The sequence below is a fragment of the Pristiophorus japonicus genome, chromosome 9 (genome assembly GCF_044704955.1).
Source record: "Pristiophorus japonicus isolate sPriJap1 chromosome 9, sPriJap1.hap1, whole genome shotgun sequence".
NCBI classification, from domain to species: Eukaryota; Metazoa; Chordata; class Chondrichthyes; family Pristiophoridae; genus Pristiophorus; species Pristiophorus japonicus.
The window spans coordinates 50065699-50075124 of NC_091985.1; positions in this window are offsets into that span (position 1 = coordinate 50065699).

Here is a 9426-nt window from a genome sequence, read left to right on the forward strand (position 1 = left end):
AATATATCCAGTGAACTGGCATCAACAAGTCTCTGCGGCAGGGAATTCCACAGGTTAACAACTCTCTAAGTGAAGAAGTTTCTCCTCATCTCAGTCCTAAATGGCCTACCCCTTATCCTAAGACTATGTCCCCTTGTTCTGGACTTCCCCAACATCGGGAACATTCTTCCCGCATCTATCCTGTCCAGTCCTGTCAGAATCTTATACATTTCTATGAAATCCCCTCTCATCCTTCTAAACTCCAGTGAATAAAGGCCCAGTTGATCCAGTCTCTCCTCATATGACAGCCCAGCCATCCCTGGAATCAGTCTGGTGAACCTTCGCTGCACTCCCTCAATAGCAAGAACTTCCTTCCTCAGACTAGGAGACCAAAACTGAACTCAATATTCCAGGTGAGGCCTCACTAAGGCCCTGTACAACTGCATTAAGACCTCCCTGCTTCTATATTCAAATCCCCTAGCTATGAAGGCCAACATACCATTTGCCTTCTTTACCGCCTGCTGTACCTGCATGCCCACTTTCAGTGACTGATGAACCATGACACCCAGGTCTCGTTGCACCTCCCCTTTTCCTAATCTGCCACCATTCAGATAATATTCAGCCTTCGTGTTTTTGCCCCCAAAGTGGATAACCTCACATTTATCCACATTACACTGCATCTGCCATGTATTTGCCCACTCACCTAACCTGTCCAAGTCACCCTGCAGCCTCTTAGCGTCCTCCTCACAGCTCACACCGCCATCCAGTTGAGTGTCATCCGCAAACTTGGAGATATTACACTCTATTCCTTCATCTAAATAGTTAATGTACATTGTAAAGAGCTGGGGTCCCAGCACTGAGCCCTGTGGCACTCCACTAGTCACTGACTGCCATTCAGAAAAGGACCCGTTTATCCCGACTCTCTGCTTCCTGTCTGCCAACCAGTTCTCTATCCACGTCAGTACATTATCCTCAATACCATGTGCTTTGATTTTGCACACCAATCTCTTGTGCGGGACCTTGTCAAAAGCCTTTTGAAAGTCCAAATACACCACATCCACTTGTTCTCCCTTGTCCACTCTGCTGGTTACATCCTCAAAAAATTCCAGAAGAGTCGTCAAGCATGATTTCCCTTTCATAAATCCATGCTGACTTGGACCGATCCTGTCACTGCTTTCCAAATGCGTTGTTATTTCATCCTTAATGATTGATTCCAACATTTTCGCCACTACTGATGTCAGGCTAACCGGTCTATAATTAGTCGTTTTCTCTCTCCCTCCTTTTTTAACAAGTGGTGTTACATTAGCTACCCTCCAGTCCATAGGAACTGATCCAGAGTCGATAGACTGTTGAAAAATGATCACCAATGCATCCACTATTTCTAGGGCCACTTCCTTGAGTACTCTGGGATGCAGACTATCAGGCCCTGGGGAATTATCAGACTTCAATCCCATCAATTTCCCTAACACAATTTAATAATAAGGATATCCTTCAGTTCCTCCTTCTCACGAGACCCACTGTCCCCTGGTACCTTCGGAAGGTTATTTGTATCTTCCTTCATGAAGACAGAACCAAAGTATTTGTTCAATTGGTCTGCCATTTCTTTATTCCCCATTATAAATTCACCTGAATCCGACTGCAAGGGACCTACGTTTGTCTTTACTAATCTTTTTCTCTTCACATATTTATAGAAGCTTTTGCAGTCAGTTTTTATATTCCCTGCAAGCTTCCTCTCATACTCTATTTTCCCCCTCCTAATTAAACCCTTAGTCCTCCTCTGTTGAATTCTAAATTTCTCCCAGTCCTCAGGTTTGTTGCTTTTTCTAGCCAATTTATATGCCTCTTCCTTGGCTTTAACACAATCCTTAATTTCCTTTGTTAGCCATGGTTGAGCCACCTTCCCAGTTTTATTTTCACTCCAGACAGGGATGAACAATTGCTGAAGTTCATCCATGTGATCTTTAAATGTTTGCCACTGCTTATCCACCGTCAACCCTTTGAGTATCCTTTGCCAGTCTATTCTAGCCAATTCATGCCTCATACCATCGAAGTTACCTTTCCTTAAGTTCAGGACCCTAGTTTCCGAATTAACTTTGTCACTCTCCATCTTAATAAGGAATTCTACCATATTATGTTCACTCTTCCCCAAGGGGCCTTGCACAACAAGATTGCTAATTAGTCCCTTCTCATTACACATCACCCAATCTAGGATGGCCAGCTCCCTGGTGGGTTCCTCGACATATGTTTCTATGTTTCTATATTGGTCTGGAAAACCATCCCTAATACACTCCAGGAAATCCTCCTCCACCGCATTGCTACCAGTTAGATTAGCCCAATCTATATGTAGATTAAAGTCGCCCATGGTTACTGCTGTACCTTTATTGCACACATCCCTTATTTCTTGTTTGATGCTGTCCCCAACCGCACTACGACTATTTGGTGGTCTATACACAACTCCCACTCGCGTTTTCTACCCTTTGGAATTCCGCAGCTCCACCCATACTGATTCCACATCATCCAGGCCAATGTCCTTCCTTACAATTGCATTGATTTCTTCTTGAATCAGCAACGTCACCCCGCCTCCTTTTCCTTTCTGTCTATCCTTCCTAAATGCTGAATACCTTTGGATGTTGAGTTCCCAGCCTTGGTCACCCTGGAGCCATGTCTCTGTGATGTCAATCACATCGTATCCGTTAACTTATATCTGTGCAGTTAATTCATCCACCTTATTCCGAATACTCCTCGCTTTGAGGCACAGAGCCTTCAGGCTTGTTTTTTTAACACAATTTGCCCCTTTTTGTTTTTTTGCCTTGGGTTTCTCTGCCCTCCACTTTTACTATTCTCCTTTCTATATTTTGCTTCTGACTCCATTTTGTTTACCTCTGTCTCCCTGCATAGGTTCCCATTCCCCTGCCATATTAGTTTAACTCCTCCCCAACAGCACTAGCAAACATTCCCCCTAGGACATTGGTTCTGGTCCTGCCCAGGTGCAGACCATCTGGGTTGTACTGGTCCCACCTCCCCCAGAACCAGTTCCAATGTCCCAGGAATTTGAATCCCTCCCTTCTGCACCACTTTTCAAGCCACGTATTCATCTGAGCTATCCTGCGATTCCTACTCTGACTAGCATGTGGCACTGGTAGCAATCCTGAGATTACTACTTTTGAGGTCCTACTTTTTAATTTAACTCCTAGCTTCCTAAATTCGTCTCGTTGGACCTAATCCCGTTTTTTACCTATGTCATTGGTACCTATATGCACCACGACAACTGGCTGTTCACCCTCCCTTTTCAGAATGTCCTGCACCCGCTCCGAGACATCCTTGACCCTTGCATCAGGGAGGCAACATACCATCCTGGAGTCTCAGTTGCGGCTGCAGAAACGCCTATCTATTCCCCTTACAATTGAATTCCCTTTCACTATCGCTCTCCCACTCTTTTTCCTGTCCTCCTGTGCAGCAGAACTAGCCACAGTGCCATGATCTTGACTGCTGCTGCCCTCCCCTGATGAGTCATCCCCCTCAACAGTACCCAAAGCGGTGTATTTGTTTTGCAGGGGGTTGACCGCAGGGGACCCCTGCACTACCTTCCTTGCACTACTCTTCCTGTTGGTCACCCATTTACTATCTGGCTGTGTACCCTTTACCTGCGGTGTGACCAACTCACTAAACGTGCTATTCACGTCATTCTCAGCATCGTGGATGCTCCAGGGTTCATCCACCCGCAGCTCCAGCACTGCAATGCGGTCCGTCAGGAGCTGGAGGCGGATGCACTTCCTGCACACGTAGTCGTCAGGGACACCGGAAGCGTCCCTGACTTCGCACATAGTACAGGAGGAGCATAACATGTGTCCGAGCTGTCCTGCCATGAATTAACCCTTAGATACACTTAAATTGTCAACAACGATGTTGAAAGGTTACTTACTGATATAAAAAGAAAAAGAAAAACTACTTACCAATCACCAGCCAATCACTTACCCCCTTGGCTGTGACATCACCTTTTGTTTTCTTTCTACTTCTTTTTTGCCTTCTTGCTGTAGCTGCACTGGCTGGCCTTTATAGGCCTCTCCGACCCCGGACTCACGCCTCAGTGACCATGAACTCCCTCTGCCTCTCACGGCCTTTATAGGCCTCTCCGACCCCGGACTCACGCCTCAGCGACCACGAACTCCCTCTGCCTCTCATGGACTTTATAGGCCTCTCCGACCCCGGACTCACGCCTCAGCGACCACGAACTCCCGCTGCCTCTCGCGGCCTTTATAGGCCTCTGCTGATCCCCGGACTTACGCCTCAGCGACCACTGTGGAGGTCATTGATGAAGGTGTCTCTGCCCTTCTTGGGAAACACGATTTCCCCACAGAAGGCAGTCTGCCTGTATAGACATTTCATCTTTGCGCCGCCGGAACGGCTTTATCTCTTCCTGCATTTCTACAGGGACAATGGACCAGCTCCCGTGAAGCACACAGTTTTTGACTCGGGATAATAAGGGGTCCTGGCTCATCCAGGTTTTGATCTGCCGGGCAGTGATGGGTTATTGCTCACTCTCAAATGCTTCCATAACCATGGCCAAATCTGCGGGCTGCGCGCCATTTCCAATCCCGTGGTGGGCAATGGCAGTCTACTGAGAGCATCGGCGCAGTTTTCTGTGCCTGGCCTGTGGCGGATGGCGTAGTTGTATGCGGACAATGTGAGCGCCCATCTCTGGATGCGGGCCGATGCATTGGTATTTATCCCTTTACTTTCGGAAAACAGGGATATGAGTGGCTTATGGTCAGTTTCCAATTCGAATTTTAGCCCAAACAGATATTGATGCATTTACTTTACCCCATAGACACACGCTAACGCTTCTTTTTCAATCATGCTGTAGGCTCTCTCAGCCTTAGATAGATTCCTGGATGCTGAAGCAACCGGTTGCAGTTTCTCAAAATCATTAGCTTGTTGCAATACACATAGGACGATGCATCACATGCTAGTACCAAATGCTTACATGGATCAAACAACACAAGCAATTTGTTTGAGCATAACAATTTTCTCACTTTTACAAAGGCATTTTCTTTGCTTTTGCCCCATGCCCATTTATCCTCTATTCACAGTAAGACATACAGTGGTTCTAACAGTGTGCTGAGACCCAGTAAGAAGTTACCAAAGTAGTTCAGGAGTCCGAGAAATGATTGCAGCTCCGCCACGTTCTGTGGCCTTGGTGTGTTCTCGATTGCCTCCTTCATTGAGTTGGTGGACCTGATGCCGTCCGCCGCAATCCTACTTCCCAAGAACTCCATTTCAGGCGTCAGGCAACGCATTTGAACTTTTTAACCTGAGCCCCACGCGGTTGAGTTGACTAAGAACCTCCTCCAGGTTCTGCAGATGCTCGACTGTGTCCCGACCTGTGACCAAGATGTCGTCCTGAAAGACTACGGTGTGTGGGACCGACTTCAGTAAGCTTTCCATGTTTCTTTGGAATATCGCCGCTGCTGATCGAATTCCAAACGGGCATCATTATAAATAAAAAGACCTTTGTGCGTGATGATGCAGGTGAGGGCCTTCGATGATTCCTCCAGTTCCTGCATCATGTTGGCTGAAGTCAGATCCAGCTCGTTAACATCTTTCCTCCTGCCAGCATTGCAAAGAGGTCGTCGGCCTTTGGTAGTGGGTATTGGTCCTGCAGGGAGAAACAATTGATCGTTACTTTGTAATCGCCACAGATTCTGACGGTGCCGTCTCCCTTGAGGGCTAGGACAACAGGACTGGCCCACTCGTTGAACTCGATCGGTGAAATGATGCCCTCTCTTTGCAGCCGGTCTAGCTCGATCTCTACCCTTTCTCTCATCATGTGCGATACTGCTCTCGCCTTGTGATGGACGGGTCGCGCCCGCGGAATTAGGTGGATCTGCACTTTTGCTCCATGAAATTTCCCGATGCCTGGTTCGAACAGCGAAGGAAATTTGTTTAAGACCTGGACACACAAAGTGTCGTCAGCGGGCGATAGCGCTTGGACATCATCCCAGTTCCAGCGTATCTTTCCCAGCCAGCTCCTGCCGAGCAGCGTGGGACCATCACCCGGTACCACCCAGAGTGGTAGCTTGTGCACTACTCCATCGTAGGAGACCTTTACAGTAGCACTGCCGATTATGGGAATCAGCTCTTCTGTGTAAGTTCTTAGTTTTGTGCGAACTGGAGTTAAGACTGGCCTTGAGGCCTTGCTGCAATTTTTTGAAAGTCTTTTTGCCCATGATGGACTGGCTCGTGCCCGTGTCCAGTTCCATTGACACCGGGAATCCATTTAGTTCAACATTCAGCATTATCGGGGGATACTTTTTGGTGAATGTAAAGTCCTTACTCTACAGCATGAAACCACACGAGGCACATTCCAGGGACAAGGCCACTCTGTGACCTTAACTCTTTATTACAGGACTCCAGAAGTGATGACCCTGCATGGGACCTCCCTTTATATACCTGTGTGATCGGGTAAGGAGTGTCTCCCACAAGTTCAACCCCTGTGGTTAAGGTGTGCATCTAAGTTGAGTGTATACAGTAATACAGTGGTGTTACATTGTAGTTACAAACATGACATCACCTTCCCTCCCCCGCCAAAGTCTTACTGGGATCATAGGTTTAGTCTTTCAGGTGGTCTACGCTCCCTCGTGGAGCGCCGCAGTTGGGACTCTGGTTGTTGGACACTGACGTGAGTGTCTGTCACCTGTGGCATTCTTCTGATTGCTCTTGTTGCACGTTCGCTGGTGGTAGTGTGAGCTTCATCTCATGGTCTTCTTCAGGTTCCTCTGTGTCCATGCTAAACCTTTTTTTTACTTGGTCCAGATGCTTGCGGCATATCTGGCCATTGTTGAGTTTTACTACGATGACCCTATTCCCCTTTTTGTCAATTACAGTACCCTCAAGTCATTTGGGCCCCATGGCGTGATTGAGGATGAATACAGGATCATTTATTTCGATACATCTCCCCCTTGAATTACGGTCATGGTACTCGTTTTGTGACTTGCGCTTGCCCTCAACTATATCGGTCAGGACTGGGTGGATGAGGGACAACCGAGTTTTGAGTGTCCATTTCATGAGTAGCTCTGTGGGCGGGACCCCCGTGAGCGAGTGCGGGCGGGATCTATCGGCCAGTAGGAGGCGCGATAGGTGGCATTGTAGGGAGGGTCCATGAATCCTGAGCATACCTTGCTTAATGATTTGGACTGCCCATTCCATCTGGCCATTGGAGGCTGGCTTGAACGGCGCAGTCCTGACATGGTTGATGCCATTGCCCGACATAAAGTCCCGGAATTCACAGCTCGTGAAACACGGGCCATTATCACTAACCAGGATGTCCGGCAAGCCATGAGTTGCAAAGATCGCACGTAGGCTTTCCATGGTGGTGAATGACGTGCATGAATTCAGGATGATGCACTCGATCCATTTTGAGTACATGTCTACTACAATGAAGAACATCTTCCCCATGAATGGGCCCGCGTAGTCAACGTGAATGCGTGACCATGGCTTGGTGGGCTCAGGCCACGGGCTGAGCAGGGCCGCCCTGGGGGCATTACCCAGCTGGGCACAGGTCGTGCACCTGCGAACACAGTGTTCCAGGTCTGAATCAATACCAGGCCACCAAACGTGTGACCGGGCAATGGCCTTCATCAGCACAATGCCTGGGTGCTCGCTGTGAAGTTCCCTGATGAATGCCTCCCTGCCCTTCTGGGGCATGACTACCCGGCAGCCCCACAGTAGACAGTCGGCTTGGATGGAGAGCTCATCCATCCACCTGTGGAACGGTCTGACCTCCTCAGGGTATGCTCCGTGTGCGGGCGCCCAATCCCCAATCAGGACACATTTCTTAATCAAGGACAGGAGGGTATCTCTGTTTGTTCAGATTTTGATCTGGCGTGCTGTGATGGGGAGCCTGCACTGTCAAAGGCATCGACAGCCATGACCATCTCAGTGCTTTGCTCAGCTGCCCCCTCGGTGGTGGCCAGTGGGAGCCTGCTGAGCGCATCAGCGTAGTTTTCAATGCCAGGCCGGTGCCGGATGGAGTAGTCATAAGCAACTAGCGTGAGAGCCCATCGCTGTATGCGAGCTGATGCATTGGCATTGACAGCCTTGCTGTCTGACAACAGGGATGTGAGTGGCTTGTGGTCTGTCTCTAATTCAAACTTCCTACCAAAGAGGTACTGATGCATTTTTTTTACACCATAGACACATGCAAGCGCTTTCTTCTCGACCATCCCATAGCCCTGTTCTGCTTGAGAGAGCGACCTGGAGGCATAAGCCACAGGTTGTAGCTGACCCTCAGCATTACCCTGCTGCAACACACACCCAACCCCATAGGATGATGCATCACATGTCAGAACTAAACGTTTACAGGGGTCGTACAGGGTCAACAATTTGTTTGAACAAAGTAGGTTTCGCGCCCGATCAAAACCCTGTTCCTGACAATCCCCCCCAAAACCAATCGCAACCCTTACGCAGGAGCACATGTAGTGGCTCCAATAACGTGCTCAAGTTCGGCAGAAAGATCCCGAAATAGTTCAACAGTCCCAGGAATGAACGCAGCTCCGATGTGTTGCAGGGCTTGGGCGCTTGTCGAATCGTCTCTGTTTTGGATTCGGTGGGCCGAATCCCATCTGCAGCAACCCTCCTGCCCAGAAACTCAACCTCGGGAGCTAAAAACATACACTTAGACTTCTTGAGTCAGAGGCTTACCTGGTCCAGTTGGCGTAGCACCTCCTCCAGGTTGTGGAGGTGTTCCTCGGTGTCTTGACCCGTGATGAGGATGTCGTCCTGGAATACGATCGTTCCCGGAATGGATTTAAGCAGGCTTTCCATGTTACTTTGAAAAATCGCGACCGCTGATCGAATGCCAAACGGGCACCTGTTATACGCAAACAGTCCCTTGTGCGTGGTGATGGTGGTCAGTAGTTTAGATGCGTCGGCCAGTTCCTGGGTCATATAGGCTGAAGTGAGGTCCAACTTGGTGAACAGCTTGCCGCCTGCCAGCGTGGCGAAGACGTCCTCCGCTCTTGGGAGCGGGTATTGGTCTTGTAGGGACACCCGATTCATGGTGGCCTTGTCGTCGCCACAGATCCTGACAGAGCCATCCGCTTTTAGAACGGGAACGATGGGGCTCGCCCAGTCGCTGAATTCAACAAGCGAGATGATGCCCTCTCGCAACAGCCGGTCCAATTCGCTCTCGATTTTTTCCCGCATCACATACGGCACCGCTCTGGCTTTGTGGTGCACTGGCCTAGCGTCCGGGGTGATGTGTATCACCACTTTAGTGCCTTTGAAAGTCCCGACGCCCGCTTGGAATAGTGACTCGAATTGTTGTAGGACTTGTGAGCACGAACTTCGCTCCACCGAGGACATTGCATGAACATCCCCCCATTTCCAGTTCATCTCGGCTAAACAGCTCCTCCCCAACAGTGCGGGACCATTGCCCGGGACAATCAA